Source organism: Molothrus ater, chromosome 5 (assembly GCF_012460135.2).
Source record: "Molothrus ater isolate BHLD 08-10-18 breed brown headed cowbird chromosome 5, BPBGC_Mater_1.1, whole genome shotgun sequence".
Classification (NCBI taxonomy): domain Eukaryota; kingdom Metazoa; phylum Chordata; class Aves; order Passeriformes; family Icteridae; genus Molothrus; species Molothrus ater.
In genome coordinates, this window is record NC_050482.2 from 51,293,412 (window position 1) to 51,313,363 (window position 19,952).

Sequence of the window (19,952 nt, forward strand, 5' to 3'; positions counted from 1 at the left end):
TTTCTGCTCAGTAAACACTTCTAGTAAAGACTCTCCATTTTCCTGCACAAGCAGGAAAAGTAGGGGAACAGCGTCACATACCCAACAATAATCAACTTTCTTGCCTTACCATGCTACAGAACAGGAAAAAACACCGTGACTTTGCATTGTGTAATTAAGGGGCAGTATAAAATAGTTATTTTATTGCTTCCTTCTAAGGAAAAGCAGAGCTAAAGTGTCACTCAGCTGTTAAAGTGCCAGCACATTTTAGGGTGCATTATGGGGAAGACAAAACTGTTTCTTTGAGATAAATGCTGAAGACCCACGTACTTGATGCCTTGTGGGAATCCTTCAGAACAGTGTAACAGGTGGACAGTAGGAGGAAGGGTTTGGGGACAGCTTGAGATTCCTCAAGTAGCCTGCAAGGTTTCTACCACAGGACAGGACTCAGAGCAGAAGGGTATTTTCTTTGCCAGGTTTTTAATTCAGCTCCCTGTTTGCCAACTGCTGGAGAAGGCTTCAGGGATTCCCACAGCGGTGTTAATAACAGGAGGTGCAAGCAGGAAGCAGTGCCAGCAGTGTATTTATGTAGTGGTTAAAGAGGGGCTGCACAGCAATTCTCATGGCACCTGAATGTGATGTTGGCCTTTCCCGATTGAAGGGAGCTGAAGCAATGAGTAATTCCTCAGCAGTAGTTGGTTTTTCCATGTCAGCTGGGAGAATGTTCTCCAGTGAGGATGAAGTTTGTTTTCCCTTTTGGAGTTAAGCACTTTGAATCCTCCTCTGATCTGTCAAGCATTTGTTCTCTCCTACCCAAGCCTGTCTATTTAACAGCAGCTTTCTCAGCTCTTAATGTTCCTCGTTTCTATTTTAAGAGTACATGGCAATCAGTGCCTTCCCAAGGGGAGCAACACTCAGCTAAGCCCACGTCTCTTCCCCATGCATGTTTTGAACCCAACGCCAAGGGTCAGGCACAGTGCCTCTGTCCTCACAGCCTTGTCCAAGGCGCCTGATTCCAGGCAAGTAGAGGTTTTCCATTCATTTCTCTTGGCTTTACACTTTGTATCAAGCCCTAACACAGCTGCTCCTTTCCCCAAGATGTTTGTGCCTGCCTGCTGAACTCCGAGTTCATCTCCAGCTGCTCTGGCTCATAGTGAATATCTGCAAGGAGGGAGGGAGAGCTTTGCTGTCTTCTCTACTAGAGGTGCTATGCCAAGACCAGCTTCAAGGGCTGGTAGAAGATGGAAAACTCAGGTTGCTTGGCTTGCAGCACACAGTGGGCTGTGTATATGTGGTCCTCTGAAGGGGATAGTTTGGGCCAGTTTGTTTCCAGTGAGGTCTGACCTTGGCAGCCTGGCCAGTAAATCCCTTGCCTTATCAACAAATAAGATTCCTCCTGTGCAAAGAAGAAAGCAAAGACCAGCTCCATGTCAACAGGGAAATGGCCCCCACTGACACTGCCTTAGGCAGGGCCTTTCACCAGCCCAGCCAGGCTGTTGGCCCGAACAGTTTGTTAATCACTCTGAGCTTCCCCTCACACGCCTCATTTTTCTCATCCAAGTAATTACAGGATTCAGACAGAATCAGCAGTTAAATTCTCCAGCCCTGCAAGGCTGTTTGCAGCAATGTTAAGCTCTTGTGTTGTTCAAAACTACTGCTTAAATGGTGGCAGGTGTTTGCTGTGACTTTCCTGCAAGTTAAAGAATAACAGCAGCTGCAATAGCCTAGTCAATAAAAAGATAAGATAAAGCTACCATAGACTTGATTTCCAAGCCAAAACCAGACTAGAAGACTAGATCACCTGTTACACAGTCTCTTGTCCTCCTTACCTGCCCCTGCAACACACCCAGGCTCAAGCTGTGGTTTAACCCCAGCTGACAACTAAGTACCAGGCAGCTGCTTACTCACACCTCTCCTGGTGGGATGGGGAGGAGAATCAGGGGGAAAAAAGGCAAAACCAAAAGTTGAGACAGGAACAGTTTAATAATTTGAATAAAGCAAAATGTATGAATAACATAAAAATACTTGAAAAGGGAAACTACAAAAAGAAAGAAAACACGAGAGAAATGAGTGATGCACAATGTAATTTCTCACCATTTGGCTGATTGATGCCCAGCCTGTTCAGTGACTGGCTGGGCATCACAGCCTAAGCAGTGACTGGCTCCTTCCAGATAACTCCACCAGTTTATATACTGGGGATGATGTCCTATGACATGGAATATCCCTTTGGCCAGTTTGGATCAGCTCTATTGGCCATGCTTCTTCTTAGCTTCTTGTGTAGCTCCTCGCTGGCAGAGCACAGGGAACTGAAAAGTCCTTGCTTTAAAGTAAGCTCTGCTTAGAAAGAAGTAGAGTATTGGTATGTTATCAGTATTATTCTCATACTAAATCCAAAACACAGCACTGCACTGGCTGCTAGAAAGAAAATTCACTCTGTCCCAGTCTAAATCAGGACACTGTCCATCACCACGTAGGGGTGGTGTTCTGCCACGTCCTCTTTTCAAGGATGTAGGGTACCTGTGTGAGCTTTGTGGTTTCTCTGCCTCAGCATCTCTGTAACTTCAGCAACACTTTTCCCCTTAAAACCTTTTGTAGGCAAAAACCAAAGACTGCAACTCTCAGGAAAGTGGTAGCCCCAGGCTAGATGCAGTCTGGAAGCAGAGGCTGTGCTGAGCGTGCCTGGTTGCTTTCTCTCTCTGTGCATTCTACCAGCCAGGGAAGGATGGAGGCAGGAGCAGCAGGGGAAACCCTGAATTTCTTAGACCAGAGGAGTCAAATGGGTGAAAACAAGAGGCCTACAGGGATAGACTGAAAATGGGTCTGCCCACATCCCAGTGGGAATGGAGAGAGGAGAAACCCTGTGGCTGCCTTCCTGGTGGCAAAGGGTCCCTTGCCCAAGGGTGGGAAGTGAGACAGGGAAACAGCCTACAAGGAGAGGCCAGAGGGGGACATTGGAACTGCTTGTGTCCTGACGGTGGAGGACAGCTGGAAGCTGCAGGCAACAGGGCAGCATCCAACTTCCCACCTCACATTGACTTCCTAGGTTCTCATGATCCAAAAGTTACAATAAAAATGCACTAAAATGGATGGGTTCTCTCCATGGCCTGCAGGAAATAAGGTCCCTACAGGTGTATATGTATATATATATACATGTTTATCTACTCCCATACTCTGGTTCTCTGTTGTGACGAGTGCCAGGAGTTTCTGTGACTCACAAATGTCCCCAGCAGCTGCAGCTGTTGACAGAAAAGGACACGGGCCAGCCTGCTCCCACCCAAGGCAAGGCTGAGCTCCCTGTACCTTTCTGAGCCTCTCCACACTTCTCTTCGCTGTGCTGCTAAAGCACCCTGGCTCCATCTCTCTTACGAGTGGACAAGTGGTTGAGCAATTTCCTGAAAAACAGGAAATTTTTGCAGTGAGAGTCCTCAGAAACACTGACTTCAAGTCATCCAGGGGGTACAACATGCATCAGAGATTTCGGTGTTTTCCAGAGATGGTGACCTCTGGTCACCCGCATGGCTGCAGCTCCTCCATGGCAGCCCCACACAGCTGTCAGTGAGAGGGTGGTTGTCCCGGCAGGCTCTGCACAGGGAGCTTCATGGCCTTGGGAAGGAGAGGAGCTGCATGCCCCGGGGTTTCTGTCTTGCTCCATCGTGAGGCAATAACGCTTCTCCACAGGCAGCGCCAGTAGCCGCGGGCGCAGGGACTGCAAGGGCTCCTTTCCCTGCAGGTGGCTTTACCCGCGGGACCATGGCACAGGCAGCAGCAGGTAACAAACCCAGCCCTGGCTCTGGCTGTCACAGCGGACAGGATGGAGAAGGAGTGATGCAAGCTCCAGCATGCCTGCTGGTATTTATATAACATCGTTTTGCTTTAATCCAGCTCTTTAAGTAAACTGTCAAAGCCCTTTCTGTTCACTTGTTCATTAGGAACCTTTTTCTTTCTTTTTTTTTTGACTGCAAGTTTCATCTTTCAAAGCTTGGCTAGTTTTGAGTGATGCCGAAAAACCTCATTTACAGTGGCTTTTTGTTCTGTGCTGGTATTGTTCAGGCAGAAGTGGTTGTTTTCTTTTTGTCCTGGCATAGCTCAGAAGTGACTGCATAGTCTGAGCTCAAACTTTCTAAAAATACTTACCCGTGAGGAGAGATCCAGCATGGCACTGTTCAGACCCAGAGATTAACGCCTTGGAAAGGTGCAGTGGTCTGAAAAGGAAGCCAGTGGCAGTCTCCTGCCAACTCTGGTCACCGTAAGCCCTGGAGCTTCAACACGTGGCAGGCAGAGAGGATCTGCAGAGGGCTGTGGATCTCTGAGGCACCAGGGAAATCCACCCAGTGCCTGCAGAACCAGCCCAAGGGAAATACTTTCTGAGGAGAGGCTATAGGGTGACTCAGAAGCCATAAAGAGAAGCACTTCTTGCTGTTTGGAGAAGCAAGGCTGAACAATGAGCCTGCTCTGCACCAGAGGTTGGTCTTCATAATCGCATCCTCCTGTTGGAGCGTGAGATGGCTCTGCGGGAAGAGAGGATGACAGGCACTGAGCAGAACAGAGATCAGACATGACAAATTGCAGGAAAGCATGTGGGAGCTCCTTTTTGTCTTACCACTGGCTGATTGCAGGAAGCTTCCCAGGTGACAGCTTTAGCAGCTGCTGGGACAGGAGACCTTATTGTTCAGCACTTGTGTTTACGGCTATGCCAGTTTTTGGCAGGAAGCTACAAGAAAAAAACCCCACATTCTTCCTTCTTGCTTGCCAGGTCTATTCTCAAGGGGCTGATCCTTCAGCCTAAGCTATTTCAGCTCGCTACCTGAGGAGATCCAGCTTCCCCTTCCCAGCCAGGCAGGTCCCATGGGCTTCATCCTAAAATCCTGGCAAGAGCACGGAAACTTTTCACAGAGCTCAGGAAAGACTAAAAGTTGTTGCTATCACACCTACTACTGCATTTCTCACGCTAAACTGTGCGGTTGCCCAGCACTCCAACCCCCTTGTACCTGTCTGAACCCTGTTTAGTTCTCGTTCCCCTTTCCCTGACCTTGGGATCAAGTTCTGTTCTCAGTTTTTTGGCAACTCTCAGGAGGAAGCACGTTTGGGGTTTTCCTAATCTGTCTGGCATCACACATAAAGGCAGAAGCTGGCAGCATCCTTGAGATGAAAGGATGCAGGACCGCGAGGGACCCAACACTGCTGGTCTCATTGGAGCCTCCAGCACAGAAACTGGCACCATGTGGCCATGTCTGCAAGCAAACTCCTTAGGCTGCTGTCATCTCCCTGTTCTGCTGCTCCCCCACAATGCTGTGCCTCCCTGTGACATTGTGTCCAGCCTGTGGTGGCCAGCAGCACATGACTGACCCAAGGGCACTGTTCCCAGCTTCGTTTCTCCAGCTTGCAGCTGGGGTCATGATGGCTAAGTTCTGCCACTGTTACATCCCAAGCCCTGTTTCCCTGCCTCCTTTTTCCTTCCCTCCCTGGGGTTTTATACTGAGGCCAGGAATGATGGTCACGTCCCCTCCAAGGAATCAACAGGCTGTGGCATTTCCGTTGAGGGCGGAATCTGAGGCTGCTGGCAGCAAATCCCTCTGCCATGGAGCTGATGAGGCAAGGAGGCTGGTGTGTCACTGGCTCTGCTAAGGGGTGTCAGCCGGGGTTTTCCAAGGACCAGATGCACCCACTGTGTAATCTCACCTGGAGAGTGCCTGGCTGCAGTTCAGCCCTGCCACGTTTGCCTGTGCCTGTAATGTCCCAGGGTTTTGCAAGAGCGCCGCAGCCCGCAGCTGCAGGGAAGGCACGGCGTTTGGGTGATTCAGCCGAGGAGCCTCTGTCCCAGCTGAGTCAGGCCTTATTTCAGCATCTCCCTGTCCTGCTGCAGGGGGTTATGTCTGCAGATTGCAGGAGCCTCACAAGCTGGGTCTCCCCAGCACTCCTGCCCCTTTCCCCCCCCAGCCCAGCATCCTGGCCAAAGCTAGCTCTGGCTGTGGCCGCTTCCTCTTTGCGGGACTGCTGTGCACAAACAGCTGCATCGTGTCAGCCCGGCGGGCTGCACTGCCCTGATAAATGACCCAGTTCCTGAGAGCAGGGATGGAGCTGCCAATGTACAGCTCCCTATGCTGAGGGGAGAGCAGCAGATAGCCCAGCCATGCTTCGGGAACCTCACTGTCCTCATCTCATCTGTCTCCCACCAATACTGTGTCTCCCAGTGTCTTCTCCTGCCACACACACAGCAGCACAGGTAGTACCCAGGGTGTCTACATCCATAAACCCTGCTTTGCAGAGAGGTGAATGGCAGCACCATTGGCACTTTGGAAAGCCATGGCCTTTGCCTTGGAAAGAGTCTGCAGAGGCTGAGTACCTCATAAATGATGGTGTCCTCATAAAGAGGGAGGAGGAGTGGCCTCCAGCCATCGCCCACGGGCATCTATCAGCAGCCCAGGAGCTTGGGCTGGGGACACCAGAAGATGAAATGCTGCCCTACAGGGTGTTCTCTTGCCCCATTTCTGCACCAGCCTGTGCTGACTGTCCTTTCTCACATGAGGGCAGGGGGATGGGACAGGAAGGCCCTCATTATCCAGGGCTTGCTAATTAGATGGGAATGTTATCTCCAACCCAGATGTCAGCTCTGACCTCCCTCTAACCTCCTTCTAGAAATCAAAACAGACACAACTCTGTTTGTTTTAAAATAAGAAAAATAAGCCTTTGGGGTGAAGCAGGAAAACATGGCCTTGGGGGTACGTCTGGGGAGGGAGGAGGGCACAGAACCAGATAAGCCTTGGTGAGGTTCTCTAGGCTGCCAAGCTGGGCAGGACTGTCAACCCTGGCCTGGGCAGAGCACAAGGTCCCATGGCTCATGGTGGCTGTGCACGTATTTTGGGCCTTCTAACATGTGGTGATGTGGTGCAGACACAGCTTCTTGTCCCAACACATCCCAGGGCATCCCAGCTGGATTCTGTAGATCCAGATGTGGAGCTGACAGGGAAGATCAGCTGAGCTTGTATTTCACCTCTCTGCCTTGATTTTTGGTATTTACAAAAGGGTCTCAAAAGGAGATGTTGATCCCTGAAATAAATTTTGCCTTTCAAATCTGACCTGAATATCTTTTCCTCATGCCACCTAAGCAGTCCTTAAATTATTTCAGAATAAAAGGAGCTGGGTGACATAAACAGCTGGTGATTATTACCCTTGACTTATAGTAAAACCTTGTTTTATTGCATTTCTGTAATAATTTTCTATAGCTGGGGAACAAACTTTGCCTGGCTCTGATCTGGGTCAGACCTTTGAGAACCTCACCCTCTGTTAACCCAGATTTACATCTCCATTCCACATAGCAAACTACATTGCTTCCTTTCCTCTTCTGTGTAAGATTACAGCTCCAGCCTGGACATTAACACCAAGGAGTTCTTTACCCAACACCCCTTTTCCTTCTGTGTCAGGCATCCAAGCACCCACAGCTGCAGCACCAAAGCTCCTTATGACAGAGGCTTGATGTAGTTCTTGCAGTAAAATGAGGAGTGGATGTGGCCAGCTAAAAACCAGCACCTCAGGGCTTTCTTCTGCTGCTGCTGCCTCTGTAGCTTGGGGCAGTCACTGGCCCAGCCTTGGCTCTACCCTGCCCCATCCACCAACACCACAGTACCAAGACTTATGAAGACACCAGAGGGATTGCTCATTTAGCCACAATCCCAGTATTTCAAAAGGCACTGCTGATTCACAGTTACACAACATTTTGCCTACCATATCCCCAAGACAGCAAGCAGATAAAAGTTTTGAAGTGTCCCTTTTTCACTTGCCTCCTTCAAAAACACCTGTTGGCCCCCTCAGTAATGGGTGGTTTTTTTAATGCTTTGAAGGCTGTGCCTCATGCTCATGACATCACAGCAGTGGTGTGTTGCTCTCTGGCAACATCAGCAGAGCAGAAAATTATTTCTGTTGTCTTCCAGACATGGCTACTGACTGGTACACCCTGTCTCCCTGAGCTTCAGGGTTACTGAAGCAGAGTAATAGCTGAGAAATGAGTAATCAAGAAGCTACCTGACCAGATTTAAACCTGACTGTAAACATCATCTCCAACAATAATGGGAAGGAGGATCTGTGCCTGCTAAGGTGCAGAGCTGCTGCAGGAGGACCGTGCACAGACATCCCTGGGACTCAGTGTGGATGGCATTCACACAGCACACCTGCAGGAAAGCTCTGCTTACAAAAACCACCACAGCTCCAGGGCCTTGAGTGAATTTGCACCCATTTTTATGACCTAAACTCCCGAGTCAATATTTACCAAGAGGCGGATGCACAGCTGCCCTGTGATGCTGTGTACACACACGGACGAATGCTGGTGCTGTGCAGGCACACCCCAACACTCACACTCAAAGACTCGAGCTTCTACAAGCAGGCAGAGACACCTGCCCTCCCTCCTCAGGCTGCTTCAGGATGGTCCTTCACATTTGCAAGAGGGACACTGACAAACTGGAGCAGCTCCAGGGCAGAAGTATGAAGCTGCCCAAGGGAGCTGGACCATCTGACACACGGGCAGGGTCTGAGGGAGCTGGGTTGGTTGGCAAAGGGACAAGAAAGCTCACAAGGGGGACTGTCTAACCACTGACTTCTACTACCCAAGTGGGGGTTATGTGGAAGGTAAAGCCACATTGCCAAATGTGCTCAGTGGAAGGACAAGAGGGAAAAGATGGTGGATTTGCAATCCTCTGAGTTTTTCAAATCCCACTTGGATATGGCCCTAAGCACCTTGATCTAACTTTAAGATTGGTCCTGCTCCAAGCAGATGGTTGACCTGGAGATCTCCAAAATTACCTCTTATGTTAAATGATGCTGTGATTTTGGTAATGGGACATATTTGATAGTAGGCATTCTTTAATTCAGATACTGATTGCAACCACTTGCCTGTGGGATGCCATAAGAACACCTCTGACCAGCCACACAACTGAATTCAATTAATTCACAATATCCCTGAAAAAGAGGCTTTCTGGCCTCTACTGAGCTTCAATTCCCTCATAGTTTCTGAGCAGCTTGTGGGTCTGGCTGCTCATGACTGTGCATTTTCAGCACCTCTGTAGCAGGCACGTAGTCAAATGTACCAAGAAAATTATCAAACTGGAAACATCTGTCTTTCTTTTGATTCAGGGTTATTTCCAGCTGAATCAGCTGGCTGTCATCCGACAGCAGTGGGAGTGTGAAGATCAGAGGAGGGAGGGGAATAACCATCCTTCAGAGACTGCTCAGACTTGGGTTGGCTTTACACAGTCATCAAACCCCAACCCTGACCCTTGAGAGGCTGAGGAGAACATGATGTTTCACCTTTGCAGGTTAACGTAACCCATGTTGCTCATCCCAGGGCAAAGTGTGCACAGCTCATCTTTCTTGAGAAGAGAAAGCAGATAAAGAGTGGCTGTGTGGTAGGCATAGGAGAGGGCATCTCCTGAAATCACTCCCATCTGTAGACCACTCCCACAGCTCCTGCCCCTCTCTTAAAATATGTGGTGTGAGATTTATAACAGCTCAATAGGTGGTAGGGAAGGTCATTACATCTGGCACTTCTGCAAATTGGGGTGTCTGAGAACTGGTAAGTCCATTTAGGAGCATCTAGCCCAGGCATTTCTGCAAGTCAAATACAGCCCCAGTTATGAGAAGTGTATCATAGAGGAAGCTCTTAGTGCCTGTTTCATAATACAGAGATTAACTACCTCCTGCAGTGCTAAATATGACTGGTTTTGGTGAAGGCTGCTGAGGCCTGGCTTTGTCAGTGTGTGCTTTGCCCTCTGGAAAACCAGCCTTCCACAGCTCCCAAGTGGCAACCCTTGCCTCCTGCTCCTTCCCAAATCACACCTGTATTCACAGAGGGAGGTGGGTGCTGTTACATTCTATTTTATTTTCTTTTTCCCCTGCTGTTGGGAGAAATTGAGTCACACCAGAGTGATGGCCATGGGCTGATAGAAGGCTAAAAAAAATAAAGTTACAGCCTGAATCCACACTCACCATACCCTCCTCCCATCCCAGGCAACATAGGCATGTGGCTTAACTTTTCATGTCCTTGGTTTAATGAACTCGTGTCAGGAATTTCATGTGCATAGCAACCTTATCTGATGACAGTGACATTTTCAGCATGTTTATGTTCCGTTTTATTCGCAAACTGTTTCCAGCATAGTTCAGCTGGGTGGATTGGACAGGGCTGAAATGTGTAAGAACCCAATACACATACTGGAAGCTCAGCCAAAGTTACTGGGGGGCTCTTGAAGCACATCCATGGGCAAAAGGATCTGCAAATGAGTTTGTGCACCACATTTTCCAGCTGCAGCCTTTCACACACTCCCTTGTGTCCAACAAGCAACGCTGGGGGGGGGGGAATGGGGAGGGTTGTTTGTTTTTTCTTTTTTTTCTTTCTTTTTTCTTCCGGTTCTCAGTACTGTCACAACCAGATGAGAATATGTTTCCCACGTCGGCTGTGGGGGCACTCTCCAACCTCCCTGATATCCACAATATTACAAAAGCAGACATCTCTGCTTCACCACAGCTCCAGCTAGTAGGAGGTATGGGGAGAAGGGGAGGGCAGTCGAGGCGTTTTGTAGTTTGAAATTTGAACAGCTGGATTCAGCAAGGGTTCCCAGGGTTTTTCCCGGGAACGAGGTCAGCGGCTTGGGCAGGCAGATAGCCTGGGAGCAAACATCAGGAGTGCCCCTGGAGGCTCCACCTCCGCAGCTCTGCCCCGACTGGAGCGCTCTTGCCTTATAAGGCTGCGATTGTCACAAGGAAAAACAGCCATAAATAGTTGTGTGATTGTTACCTGCTTCGCTCTTCCCAAGTCAGGCTCTTCCTGCCTGCAGCTTCCAGAGCTCCCCTCCCCACTCCAGCTCCAGAAAGGCGGTGTTTCCCATGTCTCTCACATGCATGTGCAAGTCCAGGTCATGAGATCCAGTTTCTCCAGGTGCTCTGCCCTGCGTGGCTCCTTGCCTTGGCCTTTGTAGAAAGTCTCCTGCCTGGGCCTGGGACTGTTCAATTGTTTTACAAAGTGCTGCAGGCGAAGCACTGTGGTCCACCCATCTGTCTTTCTCCAGCAGCTCATGGGCCAAAAGTTTCCTTGGTTTGAAGGGTGTCACTTTCCTTCTTCAGTTTTGGGCGTATGAACAGGATACGGTGTTGGAGGAGAACACAAAACAGTAGATCAGGGCAAAATAAGACACTTAGCAAAAATGGCAAGCTGCCCTATGTTTCTGTTTGTTTCTTTTCCAGCGTGTGAGATCCATACCTAAATGCAGAGAAGACCTTGATATCTCCTGGAAGGAGATCGTGATGAGTAAGACACCGTGGGCTGAGCAGCAGCAAAGTCTTAGACCAGCAATCAGGAGACCTGGTGTCAGACAATTATTTGCTGTTTCCTAATGTGGTTGAGTTTTATCCCCCCCTTCTCAATTTTTCTCTAAGTAATGAAGCAATTCATTGTCAGTGCATATTTTAAACACTGACTCTCTTGGTTCCTGTCTTAGACCCAGCACACGCTTCCCAAAAGTTTCCTGTGGGCCCCAAGTAGAGCAGTGTAAACATTTTCCACCGTACGTGCAGTAGCTCTGTGCTGCCATGGGGTCCTCAGCTCCCTCCTGCCTGGTCACTCAGGGTAGGACCTGTACATACTTCCTGCCTGAAACCTGCTGCAGGCATTGAGGCCACGCTCAGCCTTTCTCCACTTCTGATCATGCTCTCACACTGAGCTTTCCTGGTCTGTCTGAGCTTGAAAGCTCTTTGGGGAAAGCAGCAAGAGCTGATCTTGGCTTCAGAATCAGTCTGTGCTTCTGCAATACAGGGAGAAGGAAAGAGTGATTTGATGTGCAGCAATAAAGGTTGGAATGCCTATCTTCCCTAGGCTATCTGCAGTCTCTTCCAGGGAGGAGAGGCAAGTTCCCAATAAGAACTGCTGTGCTTGGGAAGCTGCCACCAAGAATTATGAGTTTCCCCCTAGACAGTCTTTTCCAGGTCTGCTGGCAGGATGGGTTACACAGCCTCCATTGGGAATGTAGGCAGAGCTACTATTTCCCCAGTCCCACAGAAATGTTACTCCCCTGCTTTCTGGGCAGCTCCTTGACACAAAGGCAACTTTGAATATGTGGTGCCTTCAATGTTGTAAAGGTGTTGGGCAAACAGCACTATCAGAGGCAACAAGAGAAGTGTGGCGCTGACCGGAGACTGAATCATAATGTGCTTCTTCCAATACCATGGATTCACATGCCTTGCTCGACCTTTCTCCAGAAATTAAACAGAAAACAAGATTAGAGATCAGCAGCGTGAAAGGTTTCATGCTAACACAGGGTGAAAAACGTTTGGTGTTAAGATGGCCGTCATCCTTATAGTACAGTTTTCCATCATCGGGACTGCCTCTCTTCGAGGCAGCACAGCCCCGAGCCCCTGGGGCTTGCTCCTTCCCTCGGCAGGAGGCAGAGGGAGGAGGAGGAGGAGGGCTCCAGTGCCTGGGTGGCTGGCGCTGCCCTGGGCACAGCGGTGCCAATGGGTGAGGTCACTGCCAACAGGGAGGAGGGCAGGGGCCGCTCCCTTCCCAGCTGTTGTGTGTCCCGGCTTTGAGCACATGCTGAGCAGCCAGCCGGGACTCCGGCATGCAAGATGTCTGGAGAAATTGCAGGCATTCTCACTTTCCTCTCTTTCCTCCTCCTGGAGGGGTGAGAGTAGCAATCATTTTAGGGCACACAAATTCCGATCACATTCTTTCTCATGCCCAGGCATTTACACCCGGAGTCACTTCCATTTTCGGTTTTAGAGGGGACTTCATACTGAACTTAAAAGACCTTGGTCTCTTGTATCCTGAAGAAGCACAAAAAATATGCATCTTTAAGTGCTTCTAATTACAGTGGTATTTTTCCTCCTCCTTTACTTATTTTCCTGCTTGGGTTTGGTTTGGATTTTTTTTCCTTGCTAATTAGAAAACTAATTTTAGAAATTAGTCTTGTCCACTCTGGAAACCTAATAGAAAATTAGTAAAAATGCAATAGCAGGTAAAGTAAGCCTGGGGAAAGGTAACTGTTTATAACTGAGGGGTTTTGTTAACTCCTGTGCCTAATTAACACACTACAAAGGGGAGCCTTTGTTGAAACTTCCACACCCTGCTTTTTCAATTAAAGTACAAGAGAGATCATCATAAAAAGAGCTTGGAGACAGCTGGTATGTCCCCTAGCAAAGCTAAACCTGATTTAGCATTCCTTAAACTAAAATAAAAAAATTAAATAAAATCCTCAAAAACCAAAACTCAACAACAATACCAAACATACACATACTCGCTTTCTTTTTCTGCATGTGATTCTTTTTCTCCATGTAATGCAAAGCTCTTTCTCATTAGTTCCTAGTAGCAACAAAAACCCCTTAAATTATGATCCTCATTGCTGATGTGTTTTTAGCCCACAGGAAAAATGGGCTGGGATGATTATTTTCAGGGTTATGATGGCTGGTTGAAGAAACTTTGCAAGAAAGCTGAATCATTGGGTGAGCATCTTGTTTTCATCTTTTTTTATTTTGCTATCCCACATCTAAGGGGCAGCTTATGAAAATTCAAAAGGCTTTTATACATGCGCATGCCTCTATAAAGAGGCAAAGAATTACAGGCCTCTGCAGTGTCTCACAATTAGCTGCAAACTTAGGTATAAGTGTGTTTCAAGCTCAGTGTTAGATGCAGCTGTAATCAGGAGAGTGGTAGATCTTAGTGGTAAGAGTTTTAAGGATGCTTTAACTTTATGTACAAACAGAAAAGTCAAGGAGGAAGAGGACAGGATTTACCACAGGTTCAATGACTTGCCCCATTAGGTAAAAGAGAGCAGTGCTACCTTATTTTGTGTTTTAGGTCTGTGTCATGCGTGGGTTTATAACTCAAAGTCCAAATAATATTCATAATATTCTCTTCCACAGAAAACGTTTTAACCTCCTTTTCTTTGTTGTTTTGGTTGTTGTTTTGTTTTTTCTTCCCTAGGACCAGTGCAGTGCAAGAAGGCAGCAGTGTTTGCAAGACTCCTTACATCTTGGCCTCACACAAGTTGCTACCTCACCTGAAGGAAGAAGTCCCTGGGCACCCTTGTCCTGTGGGTTTGATTCCTCTAACCCTTTCCTGTCTCTTGGTAGCTGAGAAATTGCAGAGCAGGTGCTAGCCTGGGCAGCTCAGAAGCCTGCTATTCCTCAGTGAGTTATTGATTTTTTACCAGAATCCGTGTGTTATAAAAGCACACAGGATGCCCAGTGAGTTGCTTTCTTTGTTCCAGAGCAATCTCGGGAAATGATGATCTGATAAATGGGAGAGAAGGGTGACTGTGTTAAATGGAGATCATCTTCACCTCATCTGAAAGGAGGCTTCCCACAGTGATGGCACCTCATGTATCTGTGTTGGCAATTTCGCACATCCTACAAAGCTAATGCCCCAGGAAGTCCTGGTGAATTTTCTGTCAGCACTGTCAGTTCACTGACCGTGAACTCCTCTGGTGCATCCCCCTGACCCAAACCCGGAGCTCAGAATAAGGATAGTGCACAGATCTTTGTGCCCAGCTCCCTGCACTGGTCCATATGCTCCCAAAGGCAGAGCAGACCAGCAAAGCCATACAGAACAATCTGTGCTTACAGAAGGAAGCTGGAGGAGCTGGGAGAATTGAAGAGGCTCTCAAGGGAGCAGGAAAAAAGTCCTAAATGTGGGAGGGAATCTTGGCAGAAATGAAAGGGGGGTTGTTGAGCAAAGCATGCACTGGCTCCAGATGCACAGAGCTTGCAATATGTTATGCTGAGAATCTGTGGGTGTGTTTATAAGACCTGCCACTGACTTGCAAGCACAAAGGATGTAGCCTCCTCTTATCAGAAAAATGTGGACTTCAGCCTTGCAGAAGAGGGGGAATGAATGTTCGGGTAACTTCACATTGGGTCTTCTTTCTGGTTGTAGCCTGACAGAATGATCCCAAAGTTTGGTTTTGACTGGACCAACTTTGGTTTCTGGCAGATAAAAGTGGTGTCTTTAATTGGGGCAGGCTATAAACGAGTTAGTTCCCCTGCAGTTCCCACAACAGAGCTACAGTGGGAATTTGGATGACTTTCTACAGCACTGGAAAAATCCCTTGCTCTTAACATCTCTTGGGCATACTAGAGAATTTCAAGCTAGTTTCACTTTGTCCTCAGCCAACTTCCTGGAATGAGAACCACAGGGCCACTTCATTTGAGCAAATATTTGGCCTTGATTACTGTAGCAGGCTGAGCCCAAAAACAAACAGTGGACATGGGATAAACTGAGAGGCACCATTAGTGGAGAAGAATCTCATACAGTAACCTCAGGAAAGGCAGCAAGCTGAAAGTAGTGGTGCTTTCTTGGTTTTTTGTAAGGAGGGTGTTAAAAAAAAGGGTGACTAAATTCACCCTGGAAGAGGGAAGTGAACATTCAGCTAGATGCCTTTTGTTTAGAGGTCCATTAAAGGTGGCTGATGCTGAAAAGCAATTAAAACAATGAATAAATTTTGTGAAGTAGTTAAATGCTGTCACTCTTATGTGTTCTCTGAACCAAGTCCTGTTTTATAACACAATCACTCTGCTACTGAATTCTTGGTTCTGTGAAAACATGGCCCAGCCTAAGACCTACAGAAGGAAAATAGAAGCAAAGGTGACAGAAAGCTCTCCACAGCCCTACCTTATCAGAGTGAATTAAACAGTGTTTAGATGGATTTGTCAGTCTCTTTAAAGTGTATTTTCCTTATCAATACCTCACCCAAGCCTGGCTTGTCATAAGCATGACAGGTGCAGTGTGACAGAAGGGCAGGATGCTGTTCTCCTTTCAACTTATCCTCTGCTAAGAGGAATGCCCCCAAGCCCTTCTGAACTCAGGAATCTGAAGCATTTCTTACGCCTCTGAGAAAGAGAGAAGGAAAAGGAGGTATTTGAGATGCTAATAAAGGCTCCTTTGCAATTGTTGAACTGGGGAACTGTGAGGCGAGGGCAGACAAGCCTAAAATTTTGTACTTGCTGAATTATCACTGAAGGACCTAAGGTGTAACAGATACTGTGAAAATTATTGTTTTCTTCAGAAAAATACCCCACCAAACAAAACCAACCAACCAAAAAAAAAAAATCCAGCAGTTGCTGTGCTTTTTTTGAGGCAGGTAACAGGATGTTTTCTGATGGCATTTAGGACAAGTCTGGGTAGGCCCAAGGCAGGAAACTCAGATTCCTGAGTTCCAAAACTGAGTTTTGGGACAAAGATTCTTTTGCTGGATAGCTTGTATTCATGTTGGTCCTTTTTTATACTAGTGTTGGATGGCAGCTTTTCTGAATTTAAAGCTGACTAGAACGTAGTGAGCAGCAAGAGAACAGGGCTAGAGGAAACACAGTTTGGAAGAGGATATAATGAACTAAAAAAATGTCTGTTGCTTAGCATTGTGGTTCCATTTAAATGGCAGAGGTACCTCTTGGATGTAAAGAGCTCTGGGCCATTATTCTTACTATGCCAGATCAGGAATGTGGTGTCTGTAACCATGCCAAATGGAATTGTAATCTCATCTCAGGGACTGGAGGAACTCACAAGCTCCAAGAAGACTTTTCCTTTGCCTCAGACAGAAGTTTTCATCTAGGTGTGTTTCTGAGGATATTTCATGACTTCATAGCACAGCTGTTTGATTATCTGCATCCCCAACAGGATGGTGTCATTTGCATTTTATTGAAAGAAGGGACTTTGGCATGTGATAAATACACTTATTGCAGTAGTGTTAGAGAAGTGTGCCTCTGAATGGTATCCCAAATGACCACATGTATGTAAATGGTTTGTTTTTCAGCTGCAGATATTGTCATTAATGTATTGAGAAAGTAAAAACATGTTCCTTTTTTACTAAAGTTGAAGCAAGAACTACAATGAGAGAGCAGGAGTTCAGCAGGTTGTTCACATGGAACTGTGTGGGTGGTGGGTTGGGGAGAGGTGAAAAATAGAATAAGTGTTTTAAATGCTAGAGTATACCAGGTACAGCTCCTCCCTTCCTCCCCTATCTTGGGGTGCACATACATTTCCTTCTTAAATTTTCTCCATCAGCAAAGTTAATTTAAAAAAACTCCCATCACGGAGCCTCAGTTGTGCTGATGCATCTCTCTGAGGGCCTATAAACTAGATCAGTGAACTGATCTTTTTTTCTTGACCTTCTTTTTTTAGCTGTTCTTCAGTGATCAAGTGTACAATATGACTTTTTAAAAATCTTCACCATCACTGCTGGAGCAGTGGTAAGCTATGTCATAGCACTAAAACTAAATATCTAGTGGGAGAGTAGACAACACCTTAAACCAGTTTTGCTGATGAAGAGGGCATGATGGAATTGCTCCTTGACATGTGAAAGTGAGCCAGTTAAGCCTTACCTTTTCTACAGCCATGCCAGAAGCTGGGTAGCTCTGCTAAGAGTGACACCATTCTGTAAGAGAAGGACTGCTCTCCTCCTAACATCTGCTCCTGGCTGCTTCTGAGACAGGTTAGCCAGGACACATTTCACTGACTTGTTCTCTGACACACACGCCCCTCCCAGCCCTCAGGGGAAACATCACTTGCTTTCACTCCTTCCACATCTCTTAAGATGGCTTTCCACCTTTCTTTCATACTCTCACAGGTTGGATGTGGCATTTGGTTTGGGAGGAGAACAATAAAGAATTGGTATAAAGGGTAAAGGAAGTTATGTGCTAATACGTGGTGCTTAAATTGCAGACAAATTTCAGGTTGCTCAAAGGCACAAAGTCCACAGACAAAAGTGACTTTCTTCTACAGACCTGCCTCCAAAGAGCCACTTCCTTTTGCTGCAACACCTGAAAACGCTTCAAGTTCTCATCTGCATTTATAGCTGCTGCTTTGTATGGGTGTATCTATTAAAGCCAATTCAGAGTTGCTTCTCTAAAGAAATTCTAATTATGAATCTGCACTGAAACAACTAAGGTTTCAAGTTTTGCAAAAGCAGAGCTCAGGCTTCTTAGCAACACCGGATTGTGACATTCTCCAGATCTGCACATGTGTGGTTTCTGTCTAAAGACATTGTGGTTAGAGTTTAGCAATGTGACTCCTTCCATGGAGTAAACACCTTTTTGTCTCTGTCACTCCTCTTGTTTCACTCTCTCCAGCTTGTCAGTAAGAAACAAGTTTTGAAAGAGTTTTTTTTTCTGCCCCCCAAAGCATTGAAAATTATTCACCAAAATAATTTGGCCACTTTTATCTATTTGTCAGATACAAAAATCAAATGTCCCTACATTTATTCCTGATTGATGAAGTGCAGGCTTCTCCCAGTGCTTGCTGTTTGCCAACAAATTTAAGCAAAGTTTGCAACAAACTTAAGACCAAACTGGTCTTGGATTAGACCAGTGTAGGGGAAAACACTCTAGTTGAGCAAAGTGGCCCTTTGTCTGGTGTGTAAAAGTTGGCAAAGTATCTCTGGATGCTCACTGCCTCATAGATTTGTTTCCCTTTGGAAATACTACAGTGCCATTAATTAATTCCCATCAAACTGGTAAATCTCTTTGCTGTTTAGATGTTTTCCAGAATTCAGTGACCATTACAGGTTTGTTCTTCCAAATCATGCTGGCTTGCAAACACTGATGGAAAATATGAGTGAAGTTGATCAGAAAGATCCACCTAAACATCCTGTGAATTTGTAGAAAGTAACAGATGTATAAAATCAGTCTGATAGCTCTTTAGTCACTCTTGTTTTCCTCTGAGGCGTGTCCCCTTTTTTGGGTAACTTCCTGCCAACAAAAACCTATTGCACTTGTTTTCAAGATAATCAAGCTACAGAAGACAGACATTTAAAATCTGACTTGGCTCAAGTATGGCACATCTACAAATCTGATCATGAGGGAAACACACAGTTTTCTATAGAGGCGGGATACACTTTTTGTGAAGGGGGAAGATGGTGTAAACCTGTACTAGTCTTTGTTCTGAACTCAGTCTTGATGCTTTACTGATGAAGGCATCAAGAAAGTTTTAATATCAATTAAACAGGAGAGGGACCAAGTTCTTAGATTTATATTAAAAAAAAAAAAAGAAAAAGAAAACAAAAAAGGGCCAAACATTAAGAAGTCCAGTCTGACCTTAGCCTTAAATCTGAGCATTAGGAAGAGCAGAGAACATTCGTGAGTGTGAGAGTCAGAGAAAAATAAAAGAATTTAAACCACCAATAATATACACTCTTCAAAAATGACTTTGTGACAACCTTTTTATGTCTGCATTTCATGCTTCCAGTCATTATCTTTTATTTCCAAAGTAACTATGGCTGTCAGTTCATGTTGCCTTTTGTACTAGCTTTCCTAGCTAAGATCTGCTACTTTTCGTCCTTTAAAAGCAAAGTAACTATGGCTGTCAGTTCATGTTGCCTTTTGTACTAGCTTTCCTACTAAGATCTGCTACTTTTCCTCCTTTAAAAGCTCTGTTTAGACTTGATACTGCTTTCCTTTGCTTACCTTTCCTTTCTCAGCCACATGGCTAATCATGCAGCTTCTCATGTTCTTAAGAAGCTTTTGATATATTTGGTTACCTCCATTATTTTCATTCTGCTTCATTTTTGTGGGAGAAGTTAAAACCATGTTGTTCAGCTAATAAATATCTGTTCCATATGTTGGTCACTTTTTTCATGGCTGAGTATGAGCCACTGGATTGACCATAGAATTATGGAATGGCTTGGGTTGGAAGGGACATTAAAGATCAGGCAGTTTCAACTCCCCTGACATGGGCAGGGACAGTTTCCACTAGACCAGGTTACTCAATACTCCATCTACTCTGTCCTTGAACACTTCAAGGGATGGGGCATCTACAGCTTCTCTGGGCAACCTCTGCCAGTGCCTCATCACCCTCACAGTAAATCCAAAGGTATCTGGTTATGTAGGTAGCTGTCTGTCACAATTCCAGCTTCCTTTCATTTTCTACCGTGAAGCACTAGCAAAGACGTACCCTGTATATTCCTTTCTCATGACCAAATTAAATTCTCATTTGTATTTTGCATCTG

The 19,952-nt window shown here is 46.3% G+C and overlaps 1 long non-coding RNA gene across 1 annotated transcript; it reads left to right on the forward strand.

Annotated features, from left to right (window-relative positions):
* The first annotated feature begins 12,327 nt into the window (after positions 1–12,327).
* LOC118698044 (uncharacterized) lies at positions 12,328–15,471 on the forward strand. Its single transcript, XR_004981830.1, has 2 exons — positions 12,328–14,145; positions 14,226–15,471. It is a non-coding gene; the product is annotated as an uncharacterized LOC118698044 (long non-coding RNA).
* The last annotated feature ends 4,481 nt before the right edge of the window (positions 15,472–19,952 follow it).